This window comes from Manis javanica, chromosome 2 (assembly GCF_040802235.1).
Source record: "Manis javanica isolate MJ-LG chromosome 2, MJ_LKY, whole genome shotgun sequence".
Classification (NCBI taxonomy): domain Eukaryota; kingdom Metazoa; phylum Chordata; class Mammalia; order Pholidota; family Manidae; genus Manis; species Manis javanica.
Window position 1 is genome coordinate 143,146,853 of NC_133157.1, and position 15,914 is coordinate 143,162,766.

Here is a 15,914-nt window from a genome sequence, read left to right on the forward strand (position 1 = left end):
TCACACAAGGAGCAACTGACTACTTTGTATTACCTAACCGTATGGGACAACACTCATGTACAACATAGCATCTCTTCCTTTTTCTAATTGAAGCTACCTGCAGCTAAACTCCAATCCCCTGTGTCATTTTCCAGGACCTTCACCTATCCTCTCCTTTGTGGTCTTCCCTAAAATAATCAAGAGTTTAGCAACTCAGGAAAACAGAGGAAGCGTCTCTGCCATCCATCCTGTGCAAGCCCATGTGCCCCATTCAGATGGGGCAGCTCCACAGACTTGAGCAGTCTGTCCCTCTGAGCCCAGCCCTGCCAGGGTTTCCGGGATGTGCACACGCCCATGCACTTTCAGAAGACCTGTCCCCTCTTGATCAGTGCAGAGGGTCAGAGGTCCCCAAGACTCACAGAGCCACACCACCACCTATCGTCCTGATCCTTGGCAAACTTTTTCTTCCAGGTGAGAAGATGGAAGAAAGCATATTGGAGATGCAAGCAATATAAGTTTAAAGCAGATCAGGAAGAAGGTGATAAACAGTAGCCAGGACCAATAAGGAGTGATGGGGCTGTAACACATCAGAGATATTAGGTCTCTGTTCAACCTTAGCCAATTATTTTCTTGAAAGATGCCAGCCCCATATTGCCAGACTTTTCCAAAGAAACCTGAAACCTAGATTCTCATGATAACCCATGCATTTAAATATGGCCATTGATTCCATTTAAAACAGTGTGGACCAAAGAAAACCCATGCAGAGGTCAGATTTGAGAGACATGGGCCTAATCTTTTGAGAGTAAAAACCATTTAATTCTCTACCCTAGAGCACAGGATTCCCAACCCCTGGGGACAGGAATCCAGACTACACCCTAGAGATGGTGAGAGTAAAATGCCCTTGTCCCTCCCTGATAAGATAATAATGTAATTATCATCTTAATACAATATATGTACATACATATCTCATACAATGTTTGAGAAAATAACAATCAAATGAGTAAATTAATTCAAGCACAGCCCTTTATGTAGGAACCCATTCTTTTCTATGGTAGGGTAATTGTGTGGATCCTGCTAACACACTCAGACTGGTTAACAGACAATGGTCTCTCTATTTCACCACCTGTCACCTCTGTTAAGGATTCAGCAATGCCCAGGGTGGGACAGTGTCACTCTTGTGGGGAATCAAGACCTAAAGGCTGCACCACAAATGTGTAGGGAGGGGAGGAACAGATGAGAGGGACAGGGAAAAGGAAAGGGGGAAAAGAGGGAGCCAGATAACAGGACGCTCCAATTTAGGTGCCTCTACCCGCTGCCTACCCCCTCTCAGAACATCAAATGAAGTGGGATCCCAACCCTGCAGAGCTTAACAGTAAGTACCTGCAGTTATCCACAGATTGTGACTGAAGGGAAGCTCTATAGTTCGTCCTGTGTCCTCAAATATTTCCCGTTGTCCAGCTTCAGTCTGAAATCCCATCTTAGAATTTTGCACCTTTAACTCTCAAAGGTGTTGATTGTCAAGAATCTCCTATTTAAATGCTGTGGGGCATTTATTTGCCTAAGAGTCACCTGGGATGTTATTTTAAACACAGACAACTGAGCTCTGACTGTGGTACTTGGTGCCTGCTCAGCACAGGTGTTCTGGATTCTGTAAACATGGCACAGACTAGGGTTAGAACTAGCCTAGGACCAGGACTTAAAGTTAGATGGACTAGAGTCTAGGGTAATATGGATAAAATGGAAGTTCCTGTGGCTAGGATTCTCACCTGGCCCTGGTTGGCTAGCTCACTACACATGTGTGGTCAATATGTTGCTATTGACTCTATATAAAGAGCTCTGCCCAGTACTCTGGGTGACGCAGTGGCACAGCTGCAAGGTTGCAGGAGAGCAGAGCAGAGAGGCTGGAGTGGTGGCGGCACCAAGGACTGAGACTGGGACGGCTGTGCCCAGAGGATGGCTGTGTGGGCAGAGACGCCCAAAGGCAGAAACCAGCTTGCTGCATGTAGACTCGCTCTGAGTGGACGAGATTCTAGTGATTAACCTGCCACCGTGGGAATAAAGTTGGGTATAACCCTTTCACCCCTAGAACGTTCTACTGTTATTTCTTTGGTCACACTGGATCCATAGTGAACTTGCCTGGGGCTGAAACCCATTGGCAAGACAGTAAGATGAATTCAAACCTGCTGCTCCCTTGGAGAGGGTCTCTGAGAACAAACGCACTGCTGTGTGCCCATTACCCACACCACCTGCAGAGGGCGCAACTGCTCCATTCCAAACCATGTCCTGGCACTTGTACTTCTTTGCCTCAATTCTCTCCCTGGGGCCTTTCCAGCTCCATCTCCAAGCCTGAGTCCTGGTCTGGGTTCCTTCTGGGAGTTAGTAACTCTATGAACACTGTGTGAACTCCAGCCAGGCCGCCTGGGTGGATCCTAGCTAGCTGTGTAATCTGAAGCTGCTGTTATCACACTTTCCTCACCTGTGCCTCATTAGCTGGTTGTAGTAAGCACACCTGGGTGACTGACCCTGGGAGAGCACACAACACTCACAAGGTTAGCTACACCTATTGCTAAAGATCCCAGTTCTTACAAGCGGATGTTAGGATTTTACCCACCCTACCTTGCCTATCAGAAACTAGGTACTATCCCACCATGGGCCTCTATTGGACTAGCAGATAGCTGACCCAGGGGAACTCCTCTCAGAGACAAGCTCCCATCTCACCCAGGACCTCTCATGGACCAGGTACCAACTCACCCGGGGCCCCTAAGGGACCAGGTACCATCTTACACAGAGTCCCTAAGGGGCCAGGTACCATCTAACTCAGGGCCCCTAAGGGACAAGGTTACATTCTCACCCTGGGCCTCTAAGGGAACAACTGCTTTCTCACCCCCGGTTTCCCAGGGACCAGGTATTAACTCATCAAAGTACTATCTTACTCAGGGACTTTCAGCGACTGTGAATAAAATGAGAGTTCCTGTGGCCAGGATTCTCACCTGGCCCTGGTTGACTGGCTCACTACACACCTGGAGGCAATACATGGCTGTTGACTCTATAAAAAGAGCTCCGCCCAGTGCTCTGGGCACGACACGGTGGCAGGGCTGCAAAGCTGCAGGAGAGCAGAGCAGAGGCTGGAGTGGTGGCAGTGCCAAGGACAGAGGCCTGGAGGACAGCTGTGTGGGATGGCTGTGCAGACAGAGGGGCCCAGAGGCAGAGACTGTCTTGCTGCATGCAGACTCGCTCTGAGTGAACGGGATTTTAGTGACTGAGCTGCCACCTGGAAATAAAGTTGGGTATAACCCTTTCACCCCAAGAACGTTTTGCTGTCAATTTCTTTGGTCACATTGAATCCATAGCAAACTTGCCCGGGGCTGAAACCCATTGGCAAGACAGCGACTAAGTACTATATCACCATGAACCTCTCAGGGACCAACTACTAACTCACCCATGCCTCTCAGGAACTAAGTACTATATCAACACTGGCCTTTCAGGGACCAATTACTATCTCACCCAGGGCCCCACAGGTATGGGATACCATTTCTGTGAGCTTCAGTCCTGCTCAGAGCCTGAGCAGACCCAAAGAGGGGCTTCCTTTTCTGACGACTGAGTCTCACAAGCCAGAAACTTTGCAAATCCCCATAATATTTGTCTTCTCTTTCTTAATTTTCTAGTACAATCATATGACACTTATGAAATGAAAAAGCTATCCAAACATGAAAGGCATAAAGAATGTGAGCTTTAAGCTACTAATATTTCTTCTCAGGAGCCTATAAAGGTAGGGTATACAGCTTTGCGTGCTGTGGAATTTCAACTACTTTGGATATTAATGGGCTTTTCATGAAATGTACATAAGCACCTGTCTTATCAATGGGTTTCAGCCCCAGGCAAATTCACTATGGATTCAGTGTGACCAAAGAAACGACAATAGAACGTTCTTGGGGTAAAAGGGTTATACCCAACTTTATTTCCATAGTGGCATGTCAATCACTAAAATCCTGTTCACTCAGAGCGAGTCTACATGCAGCAAGCCAGTCTCTGCCTCTGGGCCTCTCTGCCCACACAGCCATCTGCACAGTCGTCCTCTGGACCTCTGTCCTCAGCTCTGCCACCCCTCCAGCCTCTGCTCTGCAGCCTTGTAGCCATGCCACCATGTCACCCAGAGCACTGGGTGGAGCTCTTTATATAGAGTCAATAGCAACTTACTGCCCACACATGTGTAGTGAGCTAACCAACTAGGGCCAGGTGAGAATCCTGGCCACAGGAACCTTCATTTTATCCACAGCACCCACATGAATCAATTCATTCATTCAACAAATAATAGAGCCAGCTTTATGAGTACCTGGTGGAAAAGCACTGCAGACTGAGGAAACTGGGAGCAGTGCCCCAAATGGGAATAAGTGGATAACTGGAGGAATAACCGGACTATGAGGCCTTATGTCAGCTGTGGAAAGGACTTTGGGTTTTAGTCTAGATGTGAAAAAAGAAGTTACATAAAACTCCTATGTTTCATAATAAAAATGCAGTGAATAAATATCCTTTATCAATTCCTACTCTCAAAATTAGAACTTACAATGCTCACTCATTGCTTAGGCAATGAAAAACAATAAAACAAAACACACAATTACATTACAGACTGGGAATGTGTGACTCCACAGGATAGGAAGTGCAAAACTCTCATTGGCAGAGGGAGTTTGACCTAGCCAGCTTACCCATGCTCATCCAGGTCCTGTGCTTATACTTTTTTTCTTAGCTTTTTTTTTTAAACAAGCATAACATATCTACACAGAATTGCACATATACATCTCACTGCATTGCTACAAAGCAAACATACTAATGAACCATCATGCAGGTCAAGTAATAGAACCTCACCTGTACCCAATCACATGCTCTCCCATTCTCCCCAAAGAACTATTCTTCTGACTTCTATAACCACAGATTAATCTGCCTATTAAATTTTCTGTAAAAAGAAACCATACATTTTTTTCTATCTGGTTCACCATTATATTTATGAGATCCATCCATGCTATTGCATATATCTGCAGTTTATTATTCTTATTCCCATATGGTATCCCACTGTATGTAAGTACTACAAGTTCCATTCTATTACTGATAGAAGTTCAGGTTGTTTCCAGTCTGGGGCTATTGCAAATTCTGCTGCTATAAGCATTCTTGACCATGTCTCTTATCACTTGTGACACATTTCTCTTGGGTATATAACTAGGAGTAGATTTGCCAGATCATAGGCTGTGCATATGTTGTACTGTAGTTTACAATGCCAAACAGCCTTTAAGGAGTTCGTACTAATTTGGGCTCCTAACCACAGTGATGCCCCATCAATAGACCATATTGTCAGTCTGTTTTAATTAACCATTCTGCTTTCATTTCCATTTCCCTAATTACTAATGAGATCAAGCATCATTTTGTATGTTTATGGACCATTTGGGTATCCTTACTGTCTTGCCAATGGGTTTCAGCCCCGGGCAAGTTCGCTATGGATTCAGTGTGACCAAAGAAATTGACAGCAAAACATTCTTGGAGTGAAAGGGTTATACCCAACTTTATTTCCAGGTAGCAGGTCAGTCACTAAAATCCACGTCGACTCAGAGCAAGTCTGCATGTAGCAAGCTGGTCTTTGCCTCTGGGCCACTCTGTCCACACAGCCACCTTGGGCCTCTCTGCCTGCACAGTCATCCCGCACAGCTGTCCTCTGGGCCTCTGTCCTCAGCGCTGCCACCACTGCAGCCTCTGCTCTCCTGCAGCCTTGCAGCCCTGCCACCGTGTCGTGTCCAGAGCACTGGGCAGAGCTCTTTATATAGGGTCAACAGCCATGTATTGCCCACAGGTGTACAGTGAGCTAGTAAACCAGGGCCAGGTGAGAATCCTGGCCACAGGAACTCTCATTTTATCCACACTTACTTACTCTTTTGCTTTTCAAGTGTATCTTTTAAGTTACACATCTGAAATTTTTTCTGCTCTGTGGTAAATGGTCTTGAAATAAATGCACGAGTTTTTTAAACTCATAAAAAACATTATAAAATACCCTCAGGGGTCATTTTTTTATCTTCTTGTTATCATCTGCATAAACCTGTCTATAACTCTGCCCATAGACTGCCTCCATGACATTGCTAGCAAAATACAGTATATGCTTTTTGTCGTTGCTGCCACATTGTTTTTATGTGCAGAACATTCAGGTGGAGTGACTGGCAGAGCAGTCCTATGCCGTCAGGGAGCCTCTCAGCCTGGTGGCAATCCTGCAGGATCCCTAGAATCAGTGTAATGGCAGGAGCTAGGACCATCCTCAGCAAAGTGAGGAGGACAGACCAGTTCTAAAGGGATTCATAAGTTTTGATGGTTGAGCTGTTCCAAGGAACTGCAGAGAAAGACCATCTTCCCTTGTCCCCTTGGCCCTCCCCTCTCATCTCACCCTGTGCAGAATGAGCCCTCTTTGCTCTCTCCCCTGGAGAACCCTAGAGAACCTGACAGCCTCTGGCATGCCTACTGCCTGCTGCAAGCTGGCCTGCTTTCATTTTGGTATTGATCTTGAAAATAAACAGGAAGGGAGAGGGAGTTGCCAGTTCAACTGAAAGAGTCAAACTTTCATAATTCCTCCTTCCATTTACCAGTCCAGGAGAAGGTTCCATCTGCTACAGATAGAAAAAAGGTTCAGAAAAGAGGGAAGGACATGAGGAAGTCATGCCATTTGAGCTCAGCACTGCAGTGAGAGGATACTAAGCTCCTGGTAACAAGCGGCTGGTAGGGCAGGAGCTTAGGTGAACTTAGAGTTGGCAGCAGAGAATGAACCCAGCAAGTCATATTTTTCCTTTTTGTTGCTCAAGTCACTCATTGACTCAATTTTGACAGAGCAAATACTATAATCCACAGCACTATTCTAGGCCTATTAGTACAGGAGGGGAAAGGCCACCTAGTTCTCGGCTTTCTCAAAACTTATATTTTAATGTGTAAAGTGAGGCAAATAAACAACAAGGAAAGAAAGAATTTCAGGTAGTTCTAAGTGCTATATTTGTTCTTCATTAAGAAATCTCAAGCAAATGTTGAACTCTACAGTGTTAAAAGTGAATTACTCTTTCACCTCCCATATCTTCCACAGAAGTAATAACCACAACTAAAAGTTTGGTGTTTGCCCTTAATGTATTTTTTTTTTCACTAATGGGTAGCACATGCATGCATGGACATACACACAGTTTTATTTGTATTGTTAACATGAATCAAATAATTTTGTATGTATTATTCTGCCACCATCTTATTCCCACTTAATATATCTTGGCAGTATTTCTACATCCACTTGTAAATCTGCCTGATGCTCTTTAACTACTGCATGGGACTGTAACATATCTGCATTGCCTTTTTTTTAACAACTCCACTAGCAATTACATTTTTCACATTACAAACAATGCTGCTGTAAACATCTTTAGAAATATATTTGTACTGTATATTCTATACTCTAGAAGAAGCTGGTGTTGGCAAAACTGGACAGCTACATGCAAGAGAATGAAACTGGATTACTGTTTAACCCCATGCACAAAAGTAAACTCAAAATGGATTAAAGACTTGAATGTAAGTCATGAAACCATAAAACTCTTAGAAGACAACATAGGCAAACATCTTCTGAATATAAGCATGAGCAACTTCTTCCTGAATGCATCTCCTCGAGCAAGGGAAACAAAAGCAAAAATGAACTCATGGGACTACATCAAACTAAAAAGTTTTTGTTCGGCAAAGGACATCATTAACAAAACAAAAAGGCATCTTACAATATGGGAGAATAAATAAATGACATATCTGACAAGTGGTTAACATCCAAAATATATAAGGAACTTACATGCCTCAACATCCAAAAAGCAAATAACCTGATTAACAAATGGACAGAGGATATGAAGAGACAGTTCTCCAAAGAAGAAATTCAGATGGCCAACAGGCACATGAGAAGATGCTCCACATCACTAATCATCAGGGAAATGGAAATTAAAACCACAATGAGATATCACCTCACACCAGTAAGGATGGCCAGCATCCAAAAGACTAAGAACAACAAATGCTGGCAAGGATGCAGAGAAAGGAGAACCCTCCTACACTGCTGGTGGGAATGTAAGCTAGTTCAACCATTGCGGAAAGCAATATGGAGGTTCCTCAAAAAACTAAAAATAGAAATACCATTTGACCCTGGAATCCCACTCCTTGGAATATACCCAAAGAATACAACTTCTCAGATTCAAAAAGACAGATGCATCCCTATGTTTATTGCAGCACTTTTTACAATAGCCAAGATATGGAAGCAACCTAAGTGTCCATCAGTAGATGAATGGATAAAGAAAATGTGGTACATATATACAATGGAATACTATTCAGCCATAAGAAAGAAACAAATCTTACCATTTGCAACAACATGGATGGAGCTGGAGGACATTATGCTCCATGAAATAAGCCAGGCAGAGAAAGACAAATGTCAAATGATTTCCCTCATTTGTGGAGTAAAGCAATGAAGCAAAACTGAAGGAACAAAATGGCAGCAGACTCAGAGACTCCACGAATGAACTAGTGGTTACCAAAGGGGAGGGATGTGGAAGGGCGGGTGGGGAGGGAGGACGAAGGGGACTGAGGGGTTTTATGTTTAGTACACATGATGCGGGGGATCACGGGGAGAACAGTGTATCACAGAGAAGGGACATAATGGATCTCTGGCAACTTGCTGCACTGATGGACAGTGACTGCATTGGGGTATGGGTGGGGACTTGATAATATGGGTGAATGTAGTAACCACATTATTTTTTCATGTGAAATCTTCATAAGAGTGTCTATCAATCATACTTAATAAAAAAATTTAAAAAAAAAGAAGCATGCATGCATGTGTGTGTACATGTGTAATAGTAGTAGCATTTATCCAGCAGAGTATCATGCAATCTCAGGGGAAGACCCTAAACACTTCTTGCACATTGCATCTTGGTATCAGAGTCACCAAGGGAAAAACACAGCAGTCAAACACTGGACGGAACAATGTTTTGCTTGAAGAGAAGAGAAAGGACAAGATCATCTTTAGTAATGCACATCGGTCTCCCGAGGCTAACACAGAGCAATTTGCCTACTTGCACCCTCTCATGTGGCAGTAGAAGGAACCCACTCACTTAATTGTGTTCTACATGGGAACTTACTCCAAGTAGGAAACAAGTTTAAATGTCTCTTGATGATAGCTTTAATGTTAAGTAACCCTTTGTACTATAAAGCATTAAAAAATGTGGAAGCATTTGAGTTAGATCACATGGGAATTCCTCTTTGCACAAATAATCGCACAAAACAAACTGTCAACCCCTATCCATGCATCTGATTGCTGACCCAACCTGCTTTCCAAAACTGTAGCCTAGTCTAGTGATGTCTGCTGTGGCAAACAGAATGCACACAGCCTTTGAACAGAAGAATGCTGAGCCATAAAAAGAACGCCAGGCACAAATGTTTGGATATGATTAAGGATCTCTAAATTGAAGCCTATAATCCTCCTTGCCACACTCTAAGATTTGTCTAATTGATCGTCTTCTATACCTAAAAGTCTTCAAGTGAAAAAGAAAAACAAAACAAATTTTATGTGACTGACTCCCTGATACACAGGGTCTTAGGAGATATTCTAGCAAAGAAAAAAAACTTTATATAACTTTATCAGAATTTAAAAGCCACTAAAACAAAACATTTCACTGCAGATCAAGCAAGCATTATAAATCAATTGCACTAAAAAGCTAGTTGCTGATTTATGCTGTTATTGATGACTTCCAAGTGTCCACATTCCATACTCCTCTCTATCTAGATTCCCCAGGCTAACTGGGTTCTTTCATTATAGCTCCTCTAGAGCACTCTTTGTTTTGTTAAATTATTTGTTTTTTTCCCCTTCATAGCACTTGTTTCATTTTATAAACATTTGTGAATTTATGTGGCTGATTGCTGTATCAAGTAGGAAAGCAGAAACTGTTTTGCTTGCCACAGGCATTCCAAAAAATATCATTATGAGTCCATGCACCTATCTTAACTCATAGCAAAGACATATAATTTTTTAATTTAAAAGACATAACTATGCTCAGAAAAATATGAACTTATATGCAGCCTAGAATCAAAATAGAAACACACCACACTAAGCAGGAGCTGAAATGGTGGGCTCCTGGAGATATTCTAGCAAAGAAAAAATACCTTATATAATTTTATCAGAATTTAAAAGCCACTAAAACAAAGCATTTCACTTCAGATCAAGCAAGCATTATAAATCAATTGCACTAAAAAGCTAGTTGCTGCTTTATGCTATTATTGACGACTTCCAAGTGTCCACAACCACACTACTCTCTGTCTAGATTCTTAATGGTGGAAGCAGCCCCCTATTTTACTTCTTCATGATAAATGGTACAACGTACCAAGGTATGAGAGCCAGATCCATTGCCAAGGACCTCAGATAGGGCCAGATCTTGCCCATTTATTGACAAATTTTGAAAAAGAGTCAAGAATGCTGACCAGCACTCCCATTTCTTGGGGTAATAGAAGTAGATGCAGTTGAAGAACCAGGATCTGAGCAAAGCCACCTACCAGCTTAGCCACTAGATTTGCAATGTGATTGACTTCGTTATGGGGAAGTGGCCCCAAATCCCCAATGTAAGTCTGCAGCTGAACCGAAACTGATAAACAAGCGAGAATGAGGAAAGAAATAAATAAAAGCAAAGTCTTCCATTTGAAATGAGTAGTACTATAAAGTTTTTAAATATATAAGTAAAAAACTTTTAAAAGCCAACAAATGCAGCAATGACTTCACTCATGATGAAATGCCAAACATTAAGGCCCTCTGAAAAGAAAATTTAAAACAAGTATGTCAATATTTTCAAAGAGATAAAGGCAGGAAGGTCATCTATAAAATGAGAGCAAGAAACTATGAAATTAAAATGTCCTAAAAATAAATGTTTTGTTCACTGTATCAGCAATAAAGAACAAATTAAACAGGATAAATTCTAAACTAAACACAGTTCAAAATTGCATTAATTTTTAGCTAACAGAACATTAATAATGAGGAATTTACCCACAACAAAACAAAATTTTTTTCATTGAAAAAGAAGTTAATTGACAAGAATAGACTAAATGGCTTCAATAAATATCTATTATAAGTTCCAAAAGATGACATATAAAGAATGACAGAGAAAACAATAATAGCCCTTCACATACACTAGAATGGCTATAAATAAAAAAAAGATTGCCAGGTGGAGGCAGAGACAGAGGTGGATTACAGACCTGCAGATTGCTTTTATCATCTCTGCAGCTGATTCTATCCATTCCTGAATCTTGGATAAAGAAACTGAAGCTTTGTGAGGTTAATGGACTTGTCCAAGATCCCGAGTTCAGTATTGTCATTTCATCCTCAAGATTTGATGTAGAAGTGAAAATCAAGGTAAAGGGATAGATCCATGTAGAAGAACGAAAAATCTTCAGGCATAAAGAAACTAAAATAATTGACTTCTCTTACTTATTTTGGTATTCATTCAAAGTGGCTCTAAACCAGGACTCCTCAAGACCATTCTCAGACTTGATGATTTGTTAGAAGGACTTACAGGACTCAGAAAAGCTGTTATACCCACAGTTATCATTTATTACAGAGACAGGATATATATTAAAATCAGCAAAGGTAAAAAAAGGAGAATAGATGAAGTCCAGAAGAAATCAATTGTAAGCTTGGAGGTGTCCCTATCAGTACAATCACATCAACACACTGAATTTTCCTTGCAAAGATGGGTGACAACATGTACGAAGTGTTCCCAACCAGGGGAGCTTAATGAGTCTTTGTGTCCAGGTTTTAGCTTCACGATAATACAAGTCAGCCTTGTAGGCAGTGCAACACTCATATGATTAACCTTAGCTACCCAGTTACCAACCCCCGAGAGGTCAAATTAGTACAGCCTGGACCAAGGCCTCAGGAATAGAAAACACTCCTACCAGGCAGGATATTCTAAGATCTCCTAGAAGCTGACCAAGGATGAGTTCTCCTGAGGTAGGCCTTTCTTTGGAATGTGCAAGGCTTGAGTAACCAGGCCTGAGGTAACACTTTACTGCACGGGCTTCTTGGCAGATGTTTGATCATTTCTTTTTTTTAGGACTGAGCAAACTTTATTTTAGGACTGCTTCATAAAATGGAGCATGCAGTGGGACCATTGCCTGATCAGGGATGTCGTGAATTGATTTGAGTCCTAGTCTAAGCAAGTCCCGGGTTTGAGTCAGGAGAGATTCACCATTCCAATAAAAATCAGGCATTTGTACATAGGGGCAAAGTAAGACTTCTCACAGATGGAAAGGTAGTGATGTGAGTTTGAAAGAAGATATACTCGTGAAGTATTGGTCCTTGGTCTGGTGGGGAGGAAGTGACATTGACAAATGTCCAACACGGATTAATATCTATTCAAAGACAAAAATATTTACAGTATACTTAATATAAGCAGGTACTATCATATCTGAGTGGGGACAGTATCAACAATTGGTGGAGTTTTAAGGGGGCAGGTGTTCAACACTATAAAACTTTGGCAACTATATCAGTGACCTAGTTCTAAGGAGAGTGAAGTACAGGGACAAGAATATAATTTCTTAGTTATATTTAGCTAACAGGTGGAGAATTCAGAAATTGCAAATCCTACTTTTAAAGGGAAAAACAAGAATCTAGCCATAAGGTGCTGGAAATGGAAAATATAAACAGAGATAAGAGAGGGATCCATGCCTTTGGAACTAGAAGTCAGGGATGGGAAATGCGGTAGGGGGCAGTTATGGGAGGTTGCTGGTTGGGATAATAAAAAGAGGGAGAGGCTGAGAAGCCAAGATGGCAGTGTGAGTAGGGCAGCAGAAATCTCCTCCCAAAACCATATATATTTTTGAAAATACAACAAATACAACTATTCCTAAAAGAGAGGACAGAAGATACAATACAACAGTCAGGCTACATCTACATATGTGAGAACTCAGCACCTCATGAAGGGGGTAAGATACAAGCCATGGCCCGGCAGGACCCAAGAACTCCCCCCACCTCAGCTCCCTGGCAGGAGGAGAGGAGTCAGAGCGGGGAGGGAGAGGGAGCCCAGGACTGCTAAATACCCAGCCCTAGTCATCTGCACTGGGAACACAGAAGCACAGTGCATGGTCTGCTGGATATTAGGGAAATGGAACAGTAAAACCTGTGAGCGGGTCCCCGCAGCAGGCTCCCCCAGGACAAAAGAAAAGCGAGTGCTTTTTGAAAGTCTTAAAGGGATGGGGGCTTCACCGCTGGACAGAACCATCCAGGCACACTCAGCCCAGCAGGATGGGAATCCCGGGGACTTTCAGATGACCTAACCCCCTGGGCGGCAGCACAGCTCTGAAGTCCTTCATGGCAATAAACAGCCTCCCATCCATTCTCCCTCCCACATGACCCTGCCACAACAGAGCAGTAGACTGCACCCACAAAGGCCACCCAGAGCCTCCTCCGCAGCCACCCAGGCCAGACTCAGAGGCCCCACTGGCACACAGCAGACCAGCACAGACAGAGGAAGCTGGAACAGGGTGCAAAGGATCATTGTTCTCACAGGAGAGAATATCCGGCACACCTGCCACTCCCTGCAGGGCTCTGGGCTGCCCTGTGACAGTTGCCTCGCCTGCAGTGGCTCAGGAAATAAAACTGGAAGCTGCTCTCCATGTGCAGGTAACCAGCACAGGCAGTGGAGAAGGGTAAGGTGCAGGAAGGGGTGCTGTTCTCCCACCTGACACAGGCGCCGACTGCCTATGACTACCTCTATCTCCATGAAAAGGCAGAAGAATTTGATTCAGTACAGAATTACCCAGACAACCCCCAAGAGGGAGCCTGGGGAGATAGATTTAACCAATCTTCCTGAAAAAGAATTCAAAATAAAGGTCATAACCATACTGATAGACCTGCAGAGAAATATGCAAGAGCTAAAGGATCAAGTTAGGAGGGAGAATACAGAAATAAAACAATCTCTGGAAGGACTTAGAGCAGACTGGATGAGGTGCAAGAGGCCACTAATGGAATATAAATCAGAGAACAGGAACACAGACAATCTGAGGCAGAGAGAGATAAAAGGATCTCCAGGAATGAAAGAATATTAAGAGTACTGTGTGACCAAGCCAAACAGAACAATATTCACATTATAGGGGTACCAGAGGAAGAAGAGAGAGAAAAAGGGATAGAAAGTGCCTTCGAAGAAATAATTGCTGAAAACTTCCACAAACTAGGGGAGGAAATAGTCTCACAGATCAGTGAAGCCCACAGATCGCCCAACACAAGGGACCCAAGGAGGACAACACCAAGACATATAATAATTAAAATGGCAAAGATCACGGACAAGGACAGAGTATTAAAGGCAGCCAGAGAGAGAAAAAAGGTCGCCTACAAAGGAAAACCCATCGGGCTATCATCAGACTTCTCAACAGAAACCCTACAGGCCAGAAGAGAATGGCATGATATATTTAATGCAGTGAAATGGAAGGGCCTTGAACCAAGAATACCGTATCCAGCACGATTGTCATTTAAATTTGAAGGAGGGATTAAACAATTCCAAGACAAGCAAAAGTTGAGGGAATTTGCATCCCACAAACCACCTCTACAGGATATTTTAAAGGGACTGCTCTAGATGGAAGCACTCCTAAGGCTAAATAGAAGTCAACAGAGAAAATAAAATCACAGCAAAGAAAACAGACCAACCAAATACTAACTAAAGGCAAAAAATAAAATCAACTACTCACAAAAGCAGTCAAAGGAAACACAAAAGAGTACAGAATGAAACACCTAACATATAAAGAAAGGAGGAGTAGGAATAAGAAGGGAGAGAAATAAAGAATCATCAGATTGTGTTTATAATAACTTGATAAGTGAGTTAAGTAAGACAGTTAGATAGTAAAGAAGCTACCCTTGAACCTTTGGTAGCCACAAATCTAAAGCCTGAGATGGAAATAAGTAAATATCTTTCAATTATCACCCTAAATGTAAATGGACTGAATGCACCAATCAAAAGACACAGAGTAATAGAATGGATAACAAAAGCAAGACCTATCTATATGCTGCTTACAAGAGACTCACCTCAAACTGAAAGATATATACAGACTTAAAGTCAAGGGATGGAAAAAGATATTTCATGGAAACAATAGGGAGAAAAAAGCAGGTGTTGCAGTACTAGTATCAGACAAAATAGACGTCAAAAAAAAGAAAGTAGCAAGAGATAAAGAAGGACATTACATAATGGTAAAGGGCTCAGTCCAACAAGAGGATACATCCATTATAAATATATATGCACCCTATAAAGGAGCATCAACATATGTGAAACAAATATTAACAGAATTAAAGGAGGAAATAGAATGCAATGCATTCATTTTAGGAGACTTCAACACACCACTCACTCCAAAGGACAGATCCACCAGACAGAAAATAAGTAAGGACACAGAGGCACTGAACAACACATGAGAACAGATGGACCTAATAGAGATCTGTAGAACTCTACATCCAAAAGCAGCAGGATACACATTCTTTTCAAGTGTATATGGTACATTCTCCAGAATAGACCACATACTAGGCCACAAAAAAAGCCTCAGTAAATTCAAAAAGATTGAAATTTTACCAACCAACTTCTCAGACCACAAAGGTATAAAACTAGAAATAAATTGTACAAAGAAAACAAAAAGGCTCACAAACACATGGAGACTTAACAACAGGCTCCTAAATAATCAGTGGATTATTGATCAAATTAAAATAGAGATCAAGCAATATATGGAGACAAATGACAACAACAGCACAAAGCCCCAACTTCTGTGGGACGCAGAGAAAACAGTCTTAAGAGGAAAGTATATAGCAATCCAGGCATATTTAAAGAAGGAAGAACAATCCTAAATGAATAGTCTAAAGACACAATTATCAAAATTGGAAAAAGAAGAACAAG